Here is a 19549-nt window from a genome sequence, read left to right as displayed (position 1 = left end):
CAGGTCTCGAGGACCTGGGCAACTCTCGTCTAGAGAGGCTGCTCTTAGAATGCATCAAGAGCTCCGTCTTGGAATCTGTCCTTTCCAAGGGGTGTCCTCATATCCAGCACCCCTCTCAGCCCAGCTGGAGTCTCTCAGGTCTTGCCCTGTGCACTCTGCAGTGTCTGCCTTGGCATCAAGGCCCTCCTCACCCCTTGGCTGTGTCTTAAGGGTCTGTAGAAGTTTAGGCTTCCCAAGGCTGCTCCTCCTCCTCCACCTCTCAGAAGGCAGTGGAAAGTAGAAGGAAAACCTTCCGTTTACTGAGCAGTAGGTGCTGGTAAACTCTCTTCTGTGCTAGAACAGCTGCGAGGGCAAATAACGGAGGGCGTTGTCCCCCAAACACAGCTGCTGCAAGTGAGCAGACCTGCGGAAGGGCGCGCCGAGGCCAGTGACCTTGGCTTCCCTTGCAGTTGCTTAGGGAGAAGTTGAGGTGGAGTTGAGTGAGGCCCAGGCTGGGGCCTGCACTCTTTGCACCACATAGAGCTCCTCTGTGTCCAGCTGCCAGGCCCTGGGACATCCCCCATATTGAAGGTGGGGCTGGGAAAAATGTCCTTCGGCCAAAAAGTAAACCACTAGTGTGTGCCCAGGCTTTGGCAATTTTATAAGAAGTGGATTTATTTCCTTCTTACCTCCAAAGAGGGCAGGGGAGAGCATATGTGGGTGCAGCAGGCAGGTGCTGAGCACCTGACTCCATGGAGAAGGCCTCGCCAGGCAAATTCGCGGGAGCCAAATGCCGACCAAGAATTAAGGAGCAAGTCAAGTGAGAAGGGGCATCTGTCCCCCAGCCTAGTGCATTCAGCTGCACAACATCCTGGTGAGGGGTGTGACCTGGATGCCAGGGGGCTGGAGCCGGGGTGCTGGGGGCTGTTGAGTCCCCCGGAGGTCATGGCCAGCCCTGGGCAGCCTATTTCATGCCTCTGAGGAGAGACTTGAGCACTGGAATTGATGAAGGTGTTCAGGTTCATTCAGACTGACTCCTAGGACAGGGGCCAATGCAGGACACGTGACGTGGGGACGTGGTGACAATGGCAGGCACTGGCTTTCCATTCACTTCCCCATTGCCCTGGATTGGTTCAGGGCAGGAGTGGCCCTGAGCTGCCATCATCTGCCTCCCACCTGCAATCAGAGCAGTGAAGGCCACGTGCATTCAAGCCAGAGCTTTGGAGTCAGGGCTGAGCTCAAACCTTGCCTCTCCTGGCTGCATGAGTGAGCTGTCCATCGATTACAAGCCTCGGGTCCTCTCCCATTAAATGGAAATGGCAAGACTTCCTTCTCCTAGGGACGTGGTAAGGGTTGAAAATGTGATTACAAACAAACAAAAAAAGGGGTTAGCACCAAAAGCAACTCCCAGGCAGCCCTCAGTGAACAGTTCCAAGTACAGAGGCGGAGGTGCTATGGTGAACACCTCTGAAGTTCAAGGCCCAGCCTATCACTAAGTAGTCTGTGACCTGTGAGCCGGGACTGAGAGGCTTCCCAGTATGCAAGACATTCCTTGCTAAAACCCAGAAAGTCCAGGCAAACTGGGGGGAGTTGGTCACTCTTGTTGGGAAAGTCATTTCACCCTTATAAAGTCGCGATGATGCCATCCAGTTCAGAGAGCCCTCGGCAAGACGTGTGTGAAAGTCCTTCCTGTTCACCAAGTGCTGCACTAAGGAGGGGCAGCTGTCTTCGTCACTGTTGTCACTGACACTCCCCTGATCAAGTCCCTTTGCCTGTACAGCCCACACGCCCAAGGGCTTTCAGCGATGACACACTGGGGCAGCAAGCATGCCACCATCTGTGCGTTCCCCTCACCACCATGAAATGTGCCCACACTTCAGCCTGAAAGGACCTGACAAGGAAAACCCCTCCACCACTTGCATTGTCTGGGTCCCAAACAGAAGAGCAACAAGATCAGAGTTGCTGGGCAACAATCAATAAATAACCATGACCAGTAATGTGACATGGGTTTATTATGTGCATGGAAATTCAGTTTCACATAGTTAAAAAGTTGTCCTCAAAGAAAAAAGCAAAACCTAGGCTCTTCATGGTAATCTCTGGCAAAGTGAGGTTCCTAAACTTCCAGCTTAGCTAAGTTAGCTGAATGGCAGGCCTGGTTTTATAAAACAAAGCAAGCAAAAGCTCTACGTACTTCTAAGGTTTAGGGGGCTGGGGTTAGTATAGAAAGCTAGATTTATAGGGTGACTAGGCATTGCCTGATGGGACCCACAGGAGACAGAGATGACCCTAAGGGAAGGGATGAGGTCATTGTGTGGATGGGGCCACCAGCCGACACTCTGGACACTGCCAGGCTGGCATGGTTTGAGATACAGTAAGGGTGAGGTTTCCCAGGCTCACGCCTGTAATCCCAACACTTTGGGAGGCCAAGGCGGGTGGATCACCTGAGGTTGGGAGTTCGAGACCAGCCTGACCAATATGGAGAAACCCCGTCTCTACTAAAAATACAAAATTAGCTGGGGGTGGTGGCGCATGCCTGTAATTCCAACTGCTCGGGAGGCTGAGGCAAGAGAATTGCTTGAACCCGGGAGGCAGAGGTTGTGGTGAGCCGAGATCGTGCCACTGCACTCCAGCCAGGGCAACAAGAGCGAAACTCTGTCTCAAAAAATAAAATAAAATAATTAACCATAACGTTAATTATGACCCAGCAATTCCACTCCCAGCAATGCACCCAGGAGACATGAAACTGACATTCATAGGAAGAACCTGCACATAAATGTTCACAGCAGCATTACTCACAATCCCCAAAACAAGGATGCAACCCACATGTCCACCCACAGATAAGTGCATCAATAAAATAGGGTCTATTCATGCACTGGACTATTACTCCACCATGGGAAGGAATGAAGGTCCGATGCACGCTACCACATGGATGAACCACGAGAACATGCTAAGTCAAAGAGGCTGGTCATGTTGTGTGATCCCACCTGAAAATATGAAGTGTTCAGAATAGGGACCCCTCAGAGACAGAAACTGGATTTGTGGGTGCCATGGCCTGGGGAAGGGAGGATAGAGGAGTGACAGCTACTGCACGCAAGGTTTCTTTCGCGGTGATAAAAATGTTTGGGAATTACTAATGATGATGACTGCACAACTCTGAAATATGCTAAAACACACGAATTTCACACTTCTAAATGGTGAATTTTATAATAAGTGAATCATAGCTCAATTTTTAAAATTAAATTAAAAAATCATAAAACAGCAAGGGCCAAAGCAGCCCAGCCCTGGAAGGGTGGTTGGTAGGTTGGCCTGGCCCCCAGTCCTCACACCCCACCACAGCCGCCTCTGCCCTCAAGACCGAGGGCCCAGGCCGACACCCCTCCACACTGGGGGAGCCACAGCCAAGCGCAGAAGCTCCAGCCCTGGCTCGGCATGGCCTCCTGTCCGACCTGGCCACGCAGCTCTCTCCTGCACAGTCGGAATTCCTTCCACCCCCAGCCCACAGTGCAGCCGTGGCAGGACATGGGAAGACCACGGGTGAACCATCTGGGTCGCCCTTGAGGGAGAAGAGACCCAGAGAGAAGAGGTCAAAGGAACGCTCTCGGGCAGAAACCAAGTGGCTTCCTGGGCCTGGGGACTCCAGTCCCTGGAGGAGACGCCAGGCCAGGCACGAGGACAACGTGCTTGACTGTGCGAGCTGCCTGAGCGATTGTGCAGTCCCTGAGCGGGTCTGGCAGCTCCAATGCTTCTCAATATCAGGACGGCTGGGGTGCTGGAGTCACACTCAGGGCTCTCTGCCAAGCTGGGTTAAGCCCTTTCCAATCCCTGCAGGAGCACAGCCAGTCCACAGGTCTCAGCTCCCATGTCTCACGGGGAAGAAACAGAGGCAGAGATGAGTCCAGGGAGGCTCCCTGCAGCCTCCCTCAGCTGTACGTGGCGGCAGGGAACCCATACCAGGCGCAAGCCCTCAGCGGAGCTGCACGGGTCTGCCCGTGGTGTGGAGCCTGGAAGAAGCCGACGTGCTGCAAGTCTTGGATGGGAAAATCATGAAGAACGCAGGCGTCCCTCTGAGCTCCCTTACCACTCCCAGCCCCACCACCCCAGGCTCCCAGCCTGCCCTCCGAGTCGGCCTTGTCAGGGAAAGGAGCCAGCAGGCCCCCTCTCGCTCAGGTGAACAGGACCACCTCGGGGCTGAGCCTTCCATTCCAGTCTGTCCTCCCTGTGATCACACCCGTAAAACCGCATTCTGCTCCCCCACGCCCTCTCCACGTCTGCGCACGCTTACCCATGTCACCCACGGGGTTGTGCTTCCCTCACCCCATGCCCTCTCCACGTCTGCGCACGCTTACCCATGTTTGTCACCCATGGGGATGCGTTTCCCTCACCAGGCTGCACACTCCGTGGCACAGGGCAGTGTTGCCCACTCTACATCCCGTGCCCAGCACAGGGCCTGATAAATATCGACAGAGTGAATGAATGAGTGAATGAATGAATGGGGACTCATGGATTTCTGCTACTCACCTCCCTCAGAGCATCTTCAGCATGGAGTGAGCAAAGCCACACAACTCCCCAGGACCTTCAGTGTCGGAGGAAGGGAAGGAAGCTTCAAGGCCACTCAATCCAGCCTCCTTCCCAGAACTGAAACCCCCAAGCCTGCTTCCCAGGACGTCTGTCCCTTCCGCCTGGCGTGCACTCACAGGCCCCGCTCTGACTCTGTAGGATTGGGGGGCTGTTTTCAGGGTGCCTTGCTCACTTCCCTAACACCTCATCCCCCCGCCCCCACCAACGCCAAAGGAAGAAGGAAAAGGACGGGGGAGGAGGAGAGAAGAGAAGAGAATCAAAAGAGAAACACAAGTCTAATCATCGAATAGCCCAGCGTGTGCAGAGAGGAAACGGGAGGCGGGATGAGCTCACAGCCCTGGGAAGGGAAGGGCAGGAGGCCCGGCCAGGCAGTGGTGACTCAGGGCTGTGCTTTTGTGACTTGTCCACAATGGTGGGGCGGTGCACGGGCTCCACGCAGAACAAAGCAGTTCTATGGAGCAGCTACCAAACCCAGGGCAGAGCCGGGGGCAAACACTTGGGGAAGAAAGGCAGCTCCTGGGTGTGGGCTGGGGGCCGCAGGAAGTGCAGGATCATTCATGGGTCTTCCAGGAAGCAGCGTGCTCACAGGGCACCCAGGACAGAGGAGGGGGCACAGAGGCCCACGCTGAGAAGACTCAGCCACAGGACGAACTGCTAGACTAGGCTGGAAAATATTTGAGGCCAAGGGGCGACCTCACCCTACGGCTTTCCAGGACTCCAGGCAGCGTCCACAGGCTCCGTGTCCGGCCCAGCTCCTCAAGCTCCAACCAGAGCCTGTGGCACCAGCCTGGCCCTGCCAGGCGTCTGTAGGCCTGCCTGGCCCCTCTGGTTTGTATGAACTTTAAGCATGAGGATGGCTGCTGCCTCCATCCGCATCCTTCCTGGGACACCCCCTCCTTGCACAAGCTTTGAGGCACCTGAAGGTCCACAGCGTCTCCCCATCACTGCAATCCCCATGACACTTCTGCCACCGCAGGCACACCCAGCAACAAGGCATTCGCAGGAACCAAGGGCAAACACAGGCAGAGCAGGTGCCCAACAGCTGTGTGGGCCTCTGAAGCCCCAAGTAGTCCAGAGCTGAAGTCAACCCAAGAGAATGCCACCAGCCTCTATGACAGGCTCCAGGGGCCCTACGAGGGGCCTGCCCCTTCCCAACCCACAGCCGCCCTCTGGGGCTCAACCCAGTCTACCATTGCTCTAGCTGTGTGGTGTAACCTCTGAATCTCACCTCCTGTGCCATACAGTGCCACTACATCAGGGGTCTTCACGCCGGTGTATAAAGGGCATGCATAAAGGGACCACGCCGGTGCATAAAGGGCACCATTTAGAAACTCTCTCCCAGCAAGTGTGCTCTTTGCTACTGGGCTCCTGGCTCCAGGGAACAGGCCTGAAGGGGCCAGGCCTTAGGACAGCCCCTCTTGATAGAGACAGAGTTTTATTTGTTCCTTCTCGAAAGTGTCTCTGGCACCTGTTCACCCACGAGGGCTGAGAAGGTGGTGAACAGGCGCAGGCACAGGTGCCTGGGAAGGGCTGTCCCCCACACTCTCCTGCAAACCAATATTACAGCAAGGGCAGAACCAGAATCTACTCTGTGGGTGGCCGAGAGCCCCGTGTGCTGAGCAAGCTGACATTTCCCCGTCTGTCCTTGCTGTCAGCCACTTGCTGCCCTGCTGAATGCCAGCTCTGCCTCCGGATGCCCGGAGTGGATGGCCAGGCCTCTGCTCCAGCAGCAGACGAGCACAACGCGGGGCTGGGGGACTGGAAAGCAGTCTTCCTTAACAAATACAAAACCCCCTGAGTAAGCTTCCTAGACCACTCAAACCAAACCCACCCACCCCTGGCAAACCCCTCTCCCTCACAGCACCTTCAGGGCTACCCAGCCTCTAAGAACCTGCTGTTGACATCCAATTCTTTAGACGTTTTCCTAATCAGATAGGATTTCCAGCAGAAACAGAAATGAATGGGGCACCTCATGAAGTCAAGTGAGCCCCACAGGGACTGAGGGGCTGTCCTCCTCCAGGCCCAGCAGAAGGCTCTTTGACTCCCTTTCTTGAAAGCACCTCCCTTGCACCCTCCAGCCTACGTCTCGGATCATGCTGGTCATTCCTCGGACGGATGGGCCACCCATGGCATCACCTGGAATACAGCACGGGGCACCACCATTAGTAGTCCGGGGCCTGATGCAATCATAGGGCAGGAAAGTGAAAGGCAAATAGGAAAGGAAGCAAGAAGGAAGGGGAGACACCAACAGGACACCCCAGCCCACTGTCTGGGGGGCAGCTCATACCAAGAACAGGAAGAGGAGCTGCAGAGGCCATACAGGAGCCTGGAAACCACATGGGAAGTAGCACTGAGGGAACACCCAAGCCCTGGCCTAGGTGTGCGGGTGGGTCAGGACAGGACTGGTCCAGCAGCCCCTTCTGTCCCGGCTCACTCTGCCTGGCCACCATGGCAGACAGGAGCTCTGCTCAGGGACCCAGGGCAGGAGGCTGCCCATCTCTGCACATGCTTTCAGGATCACGGGGGCGAGGAAAAGTGTGTGATGTGCTGGCTCTTGGAGCTTCTGCCCCAAAGTGGCACAGGCCACTGCTGCACATGTTTCATTGACTCAGGCAAGTCACACAGCCACTCTCAGGTCCAACAAGGTGGAAATGTGTAATCCTTTCACAGGAGGGGCACCAGGTATTTTTAAACAATAATTCAGACCACAGCAGAGGGAAAATTGGTACAAGCATCTTAGAGAACAGTTGACTGTCTAGGGCAGCTGAGGAAATACACATCCTAGGCTCCAGCAATTCCACTGCTAAGAACACAGCCTAGAGACACTTAGGCCCATACACAGGCCACGCAGACCAGTGATGCTCCTGAGAGCTGGAAACGACTCAAATAGCCATCAAACGCAGAATGAGTACAAGATTACGGCACATTTTGAAAGACAGACCCATATACAGCAGTCGAATGAACAAGTTAGAACTGCAGGCAGCAACATGGACTAATCTTAAAAACATCATGTTTAGCAAAATCAATGACTCAAAAGAACATCAACAGTGGAATTCCACTTTATAATCTTTGAAAAACAGCAACACTAAATCCTATTTTAAAGATGCATGCATAGTTCAAAACTACAGGTCCAAACAAGGAAGGGCTCCACATGGAAGTCAGCGCTGGGGCTCCTCACGAGGAGGGAGGAGAACTTCTGGGGAGACAGCAGGGTCCTGCTTCCTGAGTCAATGGGAGAATCACACTGTTGTTTACAATTATTCACTATGCCGTCTGTGAATTTTATGCATTTTTTTGTATGCTTTATATTTCACAATTAAAGGTTTTCATAAATGGAAGCATGATGAATAATGCATTTGGTATTATTACACACGCAGTGAAGTCAGCGTGGGCCACAGGGCAGGAGCAAGGAGACCTGCTGTGTTCCCTACATCCCCAGGAGGCCCGGGTGGAGATGCTCAGCCTCCGTGTTCCCTACATCCCCAAGAGGCCCGGGTGGAGATGTTCAGCCTCCTGGGCCCTGAGTTTCCTGGGTGGCTACAGAAGTGTGCCAGAACAATTGGGTTTTAAGTCTCTCCCCTATCTTTTTTATTTTTATTTTTTTGGTTGGGGGGAGCGGTGTCAGGGTCTTGCTCTGTCACCCAGGCTGGAGTGCAGTGGTGCTATAGCAGCTCACTGCAGCTTTGACCTCTTGAGCTCCAGCGACCCTCCCGCCTCAGCCTCCTGAGTAGCTGAGACCACAGGCACACTCCCCAAGCCCGGCTGTCTCCCGCCTTTCTATTGTAGATTCTGATTCATATTAGGACAGAAAATCCTCTTGCTGTGATCCTGTGAAGAGTCTTTCATCCGAGACACCATGGGCCTTCCAAACAGAAACACCTCCATTCTGTCCCAGAGGCGAGAGGACGTGAAGAAAGCCTTTCCTTCAGGGCCTGCGTGGCTGCCGTGGGCTCCGCCTGCGCCCCGCCTCGGGAGGGAGCGCTGTTGTGGGAGAGCTTTCTGTTTCAGGTCAGCTGACTGCGTCCAGGAAACTGGAGGAAGCCCATCACCGCCTGCCCTGGAATCACTGATTGGGAAGAATCCTTGGAGGCAGCCTCATCTGACCCCTCCATTTTTGACTGACAATAGTGTAGCGACCATCGCAGTCACATTTGCTGTATTTCTCCTTGCCTCGTCTACCTTAGCGATAACCAGGTGAGGCAGGTACTGTCATAACCTTCATTTCACAGATGGTGAAAAGGAGGCTTTGGGACGTTCACGGTCATGTGACCGGTCAGTGGTGCGTATAGAGCGACATTAGCCTTAGAGAGGGTTGGTGGTGACCTGCCTCGGGGCACATCTTGTGCTGGTGAAAATTAAGACTGAACTTAACTTTCAGTTAAAATTAAGGCTGACCCTAGAATACAGGTATCTGGGATTTTCCTGCTCAAGAGCACTGTAAACTACCTCACGTCCCCCTCCAGGATGCCCTTCCTAGCCCAGCTCCCCTCAGCCAAGCTCCCAGCTCCCCATCACCTGGTACCGACCATGACAGGTCTGGGTGGTCACCTTCTCATGTGTCAGCCCCCCACAAAGAAACAGGAAAGGAGACCACCACACCAGGCCTGGACTGCAGCTACAGCAGAGTAGCTTCTCTGTATGGACTGTGGATAGCTTGAGTCAGCTTCCTAACCAAAGGCCAGAGGACTCTTTCTCTGGTGTGTGGCCAGCACCAATGACACAGCCAGAAATGGTATGTGGCCTTTCTGCAGGATTCTGGGGAGAAAACACTGTGATAATGACAAGGCTGATTTTTTTAAATGTATTTGGATCTGATTCTGAATGAATTTGTAATTCCTGTAATGATGCTTTCCCGAAGGAGAGAGGGAAATGTTGTTTGATTGAAGAGGGTTTGGCAAAAGCCAGTGTGCGACATTGGTAGGGTGTTTGGGGGTCAAGGGACAACTGGAGTGTCCATCCTGAAATTGTAGGTGCTGGGGGCCACTCATGCAGTGTTCAGAGTGGATGGGCATCTTAAGTAACTGTGAAGGATTTCTCTTTGTACAATACTTCCTTACTTTGGAGTTGAGAGGGTAATGGCGGATGTAAGATGAGAGAGAGAGCCACCTGTTTTCTGGATGCCTTGGCAGTGGGACGTGGCTAGGACCCTCCCAGGTGCACACCTCTCAGGAAACTGAACAGCATCCTAAGTGCTTTGGCCAGGGTGACCTGTGTGCGGAGCTTGGACCAGACTGACTCCCCCAGTGGCCTGACAGTACCAGAAACCCATGGTCAGCATTCCCAGGCAGAGCACACAGCGGCGGCTCCTTCCTGCCTGGCTTCGTATCCCAGATGGTGGCATTGTTTCCAAGGAATGAAAGTCAGATACACTTTCAGAGTCAGAGAGGAGAGCAAGGGTTCGAACTAGCCAAGACCAGTGCAATGCCAACTCTCACATTTATCAGCCCAGGCTGTCCACTCCGTGAGTATCGCTGGCATCTCTACTTTCCACTGTGCTATGACAATTGGGACCACCTTCCTGGGTCTGGGGGCCTCTGAGAAGTTGCGGTTAAGTGAGGGCTTGGGAAGAACAATGTGAATGTGAAGTTAAATTTTAAGGCAACCCGGTTCCTAAAAAGTCCAAATCTTAGATTTTCCAGCTGCCCTGCTTTGAGTTTCTAGAACTGAGCTTCTAGAGATTGGGAGGACAGAGGGCCACTAATGGACCCCATCATTTTACCGAGTACTTAAAATGCAATCTTTTTTAAATTTTATTTTTCAGTTGCTCTTTAGAAGTTATCCCAATATATAATTTTTGACAGAGGATAAACTTAAATACGTAGGACACCTCACTGTAAAATTATGGAGACGGGTTTTGCGTGTGGCTCATGGAACCCATCTTACTGCCTTACGGTCAAGCCACAGGCACATTACTGCAAGAGGCTTAATTTGCACTTGAAGTATGCAGGTCTGTTGGTGTGAAGAACAAAGTGGAATCCAAGCTGTGTCTGGGAAGTGATGCAGTCTCCTTAGAGACTGGATGTTATCCTTATCATCCATCAGATGTCTGTGGTGAGCCTGCAGGGGACAGAAAGCACCAACAGAATGGTAAGCAAATTGAGAAAGCCATGGGAACTCCCAGAGTGGTGAGGGTGGTGGCCTTGAGCATCCACTAAGTAGACCTTTGGTCCAGGAGGAAGTATACCAGTTCAGATTGCTACAGCCACAAAACTCACTAACCAAAGGCTTAGGTGATACCCTGTCTTCATCCTACTCTGATGAGAAGTTGAGAAACATCATTTAAACAGACTCACTTGGTGGACTGAGCACTGCTTCCAGGATAGCCGCAGACACAGCCCCCGTCTTGGGACATTTCAGAAGACAGAAGGAGAGGAAAGGGCTGCAGGATGGAACCGGGTGCAGGTCATGGACTCGTGTCCCTTGGAGGAGGCCTTGGTGTGGCTGGTCCCATCCTCCAAGCATCACTCCTCAATATCTTACCAATGTCAAAGATGTCAGCCCATTCCTAAAATGTAAGGTTGATCAAAGGCTTAAGATACAGCTCATATTCAAATGACCAGATCAAAAATGTTAAGGAAGCATGCAAATAGATGAGATCTACAGAAGAACTTAAAAGATGGAATTTATCTAGCACAAATACAACATCCTGAACTCAACTGTCAGCTGGAGAAGAGCCGAGATGATTTAGGACATGTGAAGAAGACCCAGGGAACATGATGGCAGATGTGAGAGGTCTGCAAAATAGAATGCAATGTTTAAAACACAAGTTTGGGCTACATCAATAGAATTTAACATTCAGACTACAGCTGGTCAAACCAAATTCCGCATACTGGGTTCAGCCCTGGACCCTTTGAAGACTAACTCTTAAGAACACTAGGTGACCCCCAAAGAGAATGCCTAGACTAGACAAAAACGCTCATCTCAGCGAGGGATGTACTGAGGCATGTGGTCAGCAGGTGGTGTTTGCAGCCCATTCTCCAATCTGCCATTTAACCGTGTGACTTCAAACAGCTACTGAACCTCTCTGAACCTCTGTTTTCTCATCTATACAATATAAACTTTCTCTAAATGAGGTAATTATGTAAATCACATTGCCTGTCCCTAAGTAAGCACTCAACAAATCTGCTAAATTATTGTTATTAGCATCATTGTGCTAAAAAAAAGACCTCCTGCTGTGCTGAGGCTAGCAGGTGGGAGCTGTGGGCCAGGTGTCCAGGGATAAGGTGAAAAGCCACCAGAGAGTGACATGCCCCCAGCTCCAGAGAGTTGGATTGCAATGCAGAATTTCTGGATACTAAACTTGAGAAGCACTCCTCTCAAAGTGTTACACTTCTGTTCAAAGTGTGCAGTCAGCTCAAGGTGTCCCAGAACAAACACCGGCGCTGAATGGGAACAGAGTGAGCTGGGTAATCCCCAGGCCTCTGCCAGCTCTAAGATGCTGCAGCTCTTTCTCTTACACCTTCTGCAACTTCAGTATTAAATAACATAAATATGTATTGGGCTTTCCCAATACCCAAGATAATAAAAATATTCCCCAAGGAAGCCTTTTGCTCTCTGGAGGAACTAGTTCACCTAAGCCCAAACCTGTCCACAGCCACCTCCCAGGGCTAGGAACAGAAAACGGAGGGAGCGGGAGTCCCCTCCCAACCTCCCACACACTCAGAGCCCCTCTTCCACCCAGAGGCTGACACCACCCCTGCCCCGCACCTCCTGGCTTGAGCTCCACCCCTGCCCCGCACCTCCTGAGGAGAGGCGAGGAGTGATGCTCAGCTGGTTCCAGCCTTCTGGGGTGCTGCTGGTCCCCACGCCAAGGGCTCCCCACAGCAGGGTGAGAACATATCTGAACAGTTCTTCTCCAGCCTGGGTGTGAGTCATGTAGGCCTAAAGAACGAACAGGTCTCGCGTGTCCAGCTGTCCTCTTACACAATTTACTGTCTCCATTTCTGTCCACAGAGATCCTTGTTGAGTCTCATGATGCTCCTTTCTCCCTACTGATTATAAAAGTAATACAAGCTCATTGGACAAAGTTTGGAAGACACAGAGGTCACTTTTTTTTTTTTTTTTTTGAGATGGAGTCTTGCTCTGTCGCCCAGGCTGGAGTGCAGTGGCACGATCTGGGCTCACTGCAAGCTCCGCCTCCCGGGTTCAAGTGATTGTCCTGCCTCAGCCTCCGGAGTAGCTGGAATTACAGGCATGCGCCACCACGCTCAGCTAATTTTTGTATTTTTAGTAGAGACGGGGTGTCACCATATTGGCCAGGATGGTCTCGATCTCTTGACCTTGTGATCCGCCCGCCTTGGCCTCCCAAGGTGCTAGGATTACAGGCGTGAGTCACCGCGCCCAGCTCGAAAGATCACTTTTAATCACCCTTCACCTCATCATCTAGAGCTAAATAATGACTACGTTATGGACTTGATATATATATAAAAGATTTATCTTACAACATGGGGTTTGCACAATTTCTTATCAGCAGCATCCTTCTTTCCCATATCAACACATTATGCAAATTTTCCAACTCATTAGATCATCTTCAAAATTATGGCTATGGCGTTCCACCCACGAATAGGGCTTTCCTTACTGGACAGTTTCCTATTTTAGCTGTTTGTGTTGTCTCCGTCTTTTGGTATTATATAGAGCATTGCGGTTAAAAAAAAAATTCTACTATGTAGCTTTTTATTATTTCTTTAGGATAAATTCCTAGGACAGGTTTATTGCTGGGTCAAATGGTTTAAACATTAAGAATCTTGATAAAAAGTCATAAAATTACTTCCAGAAAATTATACCAATTTACTCATAGCTGTAGAAGAGAATGTTTGTATTACTCAACCTTTGTCAAACCTGACTGTTATCTCATTGCTCTATCTCTGCCAATTTGAGCATTGAAAAATATTTTTTTAATTTTACTGTAAATTATTTAATCACTAGTGGGGTTCAACATTTCACTTATTTTTATTGGCCATTTGTCTTACTTTTGGTAATTGTCTGTTGACACCATTTGCTAATTTTTCTCCCTGGATGTTCAACATTTTTTTATTGATCCTTAAGAACACTTTTATATTTAAGGTTTTTAACTCTTAGTCTGCCGTACTGGAATATTTTTCCAGTACATTTTGTTTGCATTTTAACTTGAAATCTTATTTTTAATGTGCAAATATTTAATTTTAATACAGTCAAACCTAATAATCTGTGCATTTGTAGGTTTTCTTTGTTATGTTTTGAAAGGTCTTTCCCATTCTAAGATCAGATAAAAATTGCTCTGGTTTTTTCTCTCCGATTTTTTTATGGTTTTTTAAACATGGTGGTGTCTGATGGAAAGTAGACTATAACTCTTCCCTTCCAAATAGTAACCAGTGTCCATCCAGCACCCTTCACTCAATAGCCCATGTGAAATGTATGTTCTATCATATACTAAAGTAGCATAAAACATTTTAACATTATAAATTAATCAACATAAAATTAATTTTTTATAAAATATTTTGTTTTTCCATTTTTCATTATGTTGATCTACCTTTCTCGCACTGTTTGATTTAATATTTATTTATACTACCTGTAGTTTGGTAGAGCAAATACAACAACCAAATTTTATTTTACAAAAATTTTCATCTATTTTCACTCATTTGTTATTTCTCCAATTTAGAATCACCTGGTCAAGTTCCAAAATTGTCCTGAAATGATTTTGGTTGGAATTACATTATGTTTTAAATTAATTATAGGAAAAGTATTACCCTGATAACATTGAGCCTTCACATCTGAGAATATGGCAAATCTTTTCATTTAATTAAATTTTAAAACACTGTTTTGTTATACAAGTTCTTCACATTTCTAAAATTGATTCCAAGATATTTTGTGTACTATAATACATACAGTCTTTTCTCCCCTATGTTTTCAAACCTTTTATTGCCAACATAGAGAACACCTATTGGCTAATATTTCTGTGCTATGACTAGCCAATTTAGTACAAACTCTTTGAATGGTAGCACTAGTGTTTTCAATTTATTCTCTTGAATTTTTTAGGTAGAAAAGAAAAAGGTCTACAAATTACAATAATTTTTATCTGCCTTTTGGCAATATATCTATTACTTCGTATGTTTTTCTTATCTTATTGCATTGTTTAAAACTTATAGAGCAGGGTTAAGATGGGGAAATGGGCTCTCCTGCCTTATTCTCCAGTTTAATAGGCTTGTTTTGATTGTTTTATCCTAATGTCTGATGTTAGGTTTTAGTTTAAAAGACAGAATATTTACCAAGTTAAAAAGTAATCATTTTATTCCTAATCCACTAAAAAGATTTTACCAGCATCTCCTAGAAGTTCGTCAAGATGAATATTTTTTCCTGTCCCTGAACCTATTGATGTGACAAATTAGATTAACAGTATCCTATATTAAGCCAGTATCTCATTTCTGACATAAATCTTTATTAAAATTAAGATGTAATAGTCTTTCAATATTCTGCATGATTTGATTAGGTAGTATTTTATTTACAATGTAATGCATTGATAGGTATAAATGAGGATGGTTTATAATTTCTTATACTATTTCATCCAGGATTTATATAAGAATTTTGCTATCTTTGAAAAATGAATTCAGGACGCTTTTCATTTTATGGTTAGATATTTATACAGCACAAAAAACTTGCCAATAAAATTGTCTGTGTCATGGAACTATGTATTCTTGTTTTTGCAATAATTCTTTGACAACATTTAAAATGTATTCCAATGTCATCAATCTATCCATGTTTTAAACATCTTATTAACCCAGTTTTGCCCATCTTTATTTTCCCAATAATCAAATTTATCAAAACCTAAAAATTTACAAGCAGAATTTTATAATCATGTTTATTCTCATGTTTACTCTCTGAAACGTCATATTATGTTCATATCTCCTTTTCCATTTCTAATTTTATGCATTTGTATTTTCTCTTTATTATTCGACTTTTGGATGTCTTTTTTCCCCAAATAACCAATTGATAGATTTATAACCCATATGAATATCCTTCTGTTTTCTAACATAATAATTTTCACATATATCATTTTATTTTCTCTGCTTTTCTTTTTTTGTGTTTCTGCTTATTTTTTGTCTTTTTTTCCACTTCTTGAATACCTAGCATATCTATCTATATTTTTTTGTATATGGTAATAAAGAATAATATGGTAATAATATGAATGAATAATATAGTAATGAATGAATAATAAATGTTAATTCCATATATTTTCACGAATACTGTTTTGACTACTCCTGTAAGAGCTCATAAGCAGGATTCCATCGATACTAACTAAACAGCGAGTGCCTTTTTGATTCTTTCTTTAATGCCACTTATTTTGTTGAATGATTCTTAATTTCTAAAAAGTTTAGGGTTGGGGCTAAAACTTTTGGTCAAGGCTGACATAGCATATGAGCAGATCCGGATCTCAATGGATGGAGGTAGATGGGAAGGCAGAGGGAATGTGAACAGAGGCACAGACATGCACAGCCAGAGTGGCCAGTCACCAGAGTCCTGTAGTCCCAGCTCAGGAGGATGACACAGCCAGGACCACGCAGCCAACGAACCTTTCAAGGTCTGGGCCTCCAGGCCAGCCCTAGGACACTGACTAGCACCAGGGAGGGGTGCACTCCTGCGCTCGCTCTCTCTCTCTTCCTCCTTCCTTTCTCTTTCTTTTTCTCTTCCTCTTTCTCCCTCTCTCCATACCCATCTCTATCTCTCTCTATTTCTACATCAACCTCTTCTGAAAAAAATAAAAACTTTCTTTCAAAAAGGCACTATTCTAAAATCTTGGTAATGCTCTCAAACCATGAAGTCTCCAATAGAAATCTCATCACCATCACCATAAACAAACATACTTGAGTGTGTCAGAGCCGTTTTCTCTGCCCACATGCTGGCAGAAAGCACAAGCTCCATGATTGAGAGCTGAAACTCACGAACAGCTCTTGCTATCAGAAAATGGGGGCCTCCGAGCTTGCAGTGAGCCGAGATCGTGCCACTGCACTCCAGCCTGAGTGACAGAGCGAGACTCCGTCTCAAAAAAAAAAAGAAAAAAAAGAAAACGGGGGCCTCTGAGCAAGTATCTGTCTCCCGTCTGCCACCACCGCTGCCTGCTTGCCACCATTCACCAATGACAAGCAGGCGCTGTGCACGAAAGTCACCCTAGGAACTAAAACCTGTTTTAAAACAAAGTGCATTTCCATGTGCCTTTTTGGACTAATTTCAAGCCCCATAGACTTGTCCATACCAAATCCAAAGTAGCTTTTACTTTTGGATATGAGTTTGTGTCGTTCTTTCTACCTTTCACCATCTCCAACATGATCAACAATAGCCACGTACGTCCACAATCTAAGAAGAGAGAGAAGTGGAATAAGAGGCATCACTCACAGCCAGGCATAGTAGCATGCACCTATAGTCCCAGATACTAGAGAGGCTGAGGCAGGAGGATTACCTGAGCCCAGGAGTTCAAGGCTGCAGTGAGCTATGATCACACCACTGCACTCCAGCCAAGGCAACAGAGCAAGGCTCTGTCTCAAAAAAAAAAGAAAGAAAGAAAGAAAGAGAGAGAGAGAGAGAGACAGAAAGAGAGAAAGAAAGAAAGAAAGAAAGAAAGAAAGAAAGAAAGAAAGAAAAGGAAGGAAGGAAGGAAGGGAAGGAAGGAAGGAAGGAAGGAAGGAAGGAAGGAAGGGGAGCATCATCTATGCATGAAGCCAATGCCTCCCTCATTGCTGAGCAGGAAGAAGTTCCTTTGAGGCCTGACTCCCACCAGGATGTAGCTGGGACCCCAAGGTTAGCACCAGCATCATAGCTGGGACCCCAAGGTTAGCGCCAGCATCGTATCTGGGACCCCAAGGTTAGCGCCAGCATCGTAGCTGGGACCCCAAGGTTAGCACCAGCATCGTAGCTGGGACCCCAAGGTTGGTGTCTGGAGTTTTCACATAGCATTATGCACTCCTCATCATGCTATCCACCAAGGCCCTACCCGAGTCAGTGTAATCATTTCTTAAAAACAATGCAAATGGAAGACAAAGTTATTTTGACCAGCTCAGAGGCTGAAAGGCCTTGGCTGCCTCATGGCAGACAATAGAAGAAAAGACTGCAAACAGATAGGAAAGAAAGCATGATTACATCACAGAGGTGACATTAAATCAATAGAAGCAGCGCGAGATCGATGCGCCTTTGCTCATGGTAAGAGCAGTGGGCTCGTGCATATTTTCAGATTGTGCAAAGATTGTTTCCTACTGGAGTTGTACAAAGGAAGACTTTGGGGGACGACATGGGCGGGGCTGCTGTTTTCTTAAACGTCTCATTTGATTCTTCAAGTATGGCTCTATTTTTCTTCCTTAATTCCTCAATACAGTCAATCAGTTACAGCCCTGTGCACATATGAGACGCCAATACCAATACTAGCACGGGCAGCCGGGTAATTGCCAAAGAGAAGTTACTCGGAGTTAACCAGTGGAAATTGAGGCACTGTGATTTGCCACTGCAATGACCAGACTGAAGGAAATCAGGTCATGCAAACAATTCACTTTCAAGGCCCTGCCTTTGCATCACTTAGCCTTGGACCGCGGGCCAGGGCCACAGAACAGCTGTCAAAGTGGGAGAGCAGCAAACCCCAGGAATCCATGTTTTAGCTGAGGCAGTATCAGCAAAGAGGAAATTTCACATTGAGAAAGCGTCCCTGGGTTCTAGCATTGATTCTGCTGCTAACTAGCAGATGAACTTCAGCTCTTTAAGCTCTCTGGGCCTCAGTTCTTTTTATCTCTACAATGAGGCTGTGGGAGCAGATGATCTTAACATCTTTTGTATTATTATTATTATTATACTTTAAGTTATAGGGTACATGTGCACAATCTGCAGGTTTGTTACATATGTATACATGTGCCATGTTGGTGTGCTGCACCCATTAACTCGTCATTTAGCATTAGGTATATCTCCTAATGCCACCCTTCCCCCTCCCCCCACCCCACAACAAGATCTTTTTTAACCTCCAAAATTTTTATTCTATAAAAATTGGACTAAAATTCCCCTGGATCATGTCTGCATGGTGGTAACCAATCAAAGGGGCTAAAAAATATTGGGACATTTTTCGGCCACTCTGGACACATCATAACTAAATAATATTAAACATCCCTAAATGGAATGTTTTATTAGTAAAGAAAATACACATATAGCTCAAGCTATATCCTGCCATCGATCTGAGCACGGAACAGAGGCAGGATATGGCCATGGGTTTGCATTTGTTATTAATAAGAAGGCTGAATTTTTCAGGACAAAAATAACATTATCTTCTGAACTAAGAAAATGTGAAGCTGTAAATAAAAATATTAGGTTGGTGCAAAAGTAGTCGCAGTTTTTGCTGTTACTTTTAATGGCAAAAACCGCACTTACTTTTGCACTAAGCTAATAGGTGTGCTTGCCAGCTGAGAGGACAGTATACCTGGTATTGCTCTTCAGAATCTCATCCTTGGGACTCAGTGACTGTTCTGGGCAAAAATGTTCTTGGATTCCAGTCCGGGGAATTATAATTTAGCAACATGAACCCTGGGCCAATTATCTAGAAATGGTGAAGACAGATTAACAGGGACCGGCGGCTCTGAGGGCTGGAAGGAATGCGCAACCTGGTGCCGCGCCTGTGTCTTCCCTGGTAGCAAAAGAGAGGTCCCAAGGAGGCCTCAAGGACAAGGCAGTCAGGCCTCTCCTGCCTGAGAAATCTACCACACTTGGAGAAGAAGGAGAAACAGGATTCCAAATCTCATCAATACTGCAGCTGCCATCGTCCAAGCAAAAGGATGCGATGGTTTGAAAGGAATGATAGGCCTGTGTTCTGCAGCCGGAGCCAGAATTCCTGTTATCCATGCCCGTCTCTGGACCTGCCTCCTCCCTTGTGAAACAGGACTGACCCCCTTCCCGCCACTGAGCTCAGAGAGCCCAGACAGGGGCCTGGGAGGCTCATTCACCCGAGACCTGTTGGCCTCAGACAGTTTTTCCATCCATTCTGAAAAGCTTC

The sequence above is a fragment of the Pongo abelii genome, chromosome 6 (assembly GCF_028885655.2).
Source record: "Pongo abelii isolate AG06213 chromosome 6, NHGRI_mPonAbe1-v2.0_pri, whole genome shotgun sequence".
Taxonomy (NCBI): Eukaryota; Metazoa; Chordata; class Mammalia; order Primates; family Hominidae; genus Pongo; species Pongo abelii.
This window is presented reverse-complemented; position numbering follows the sequence as displayed.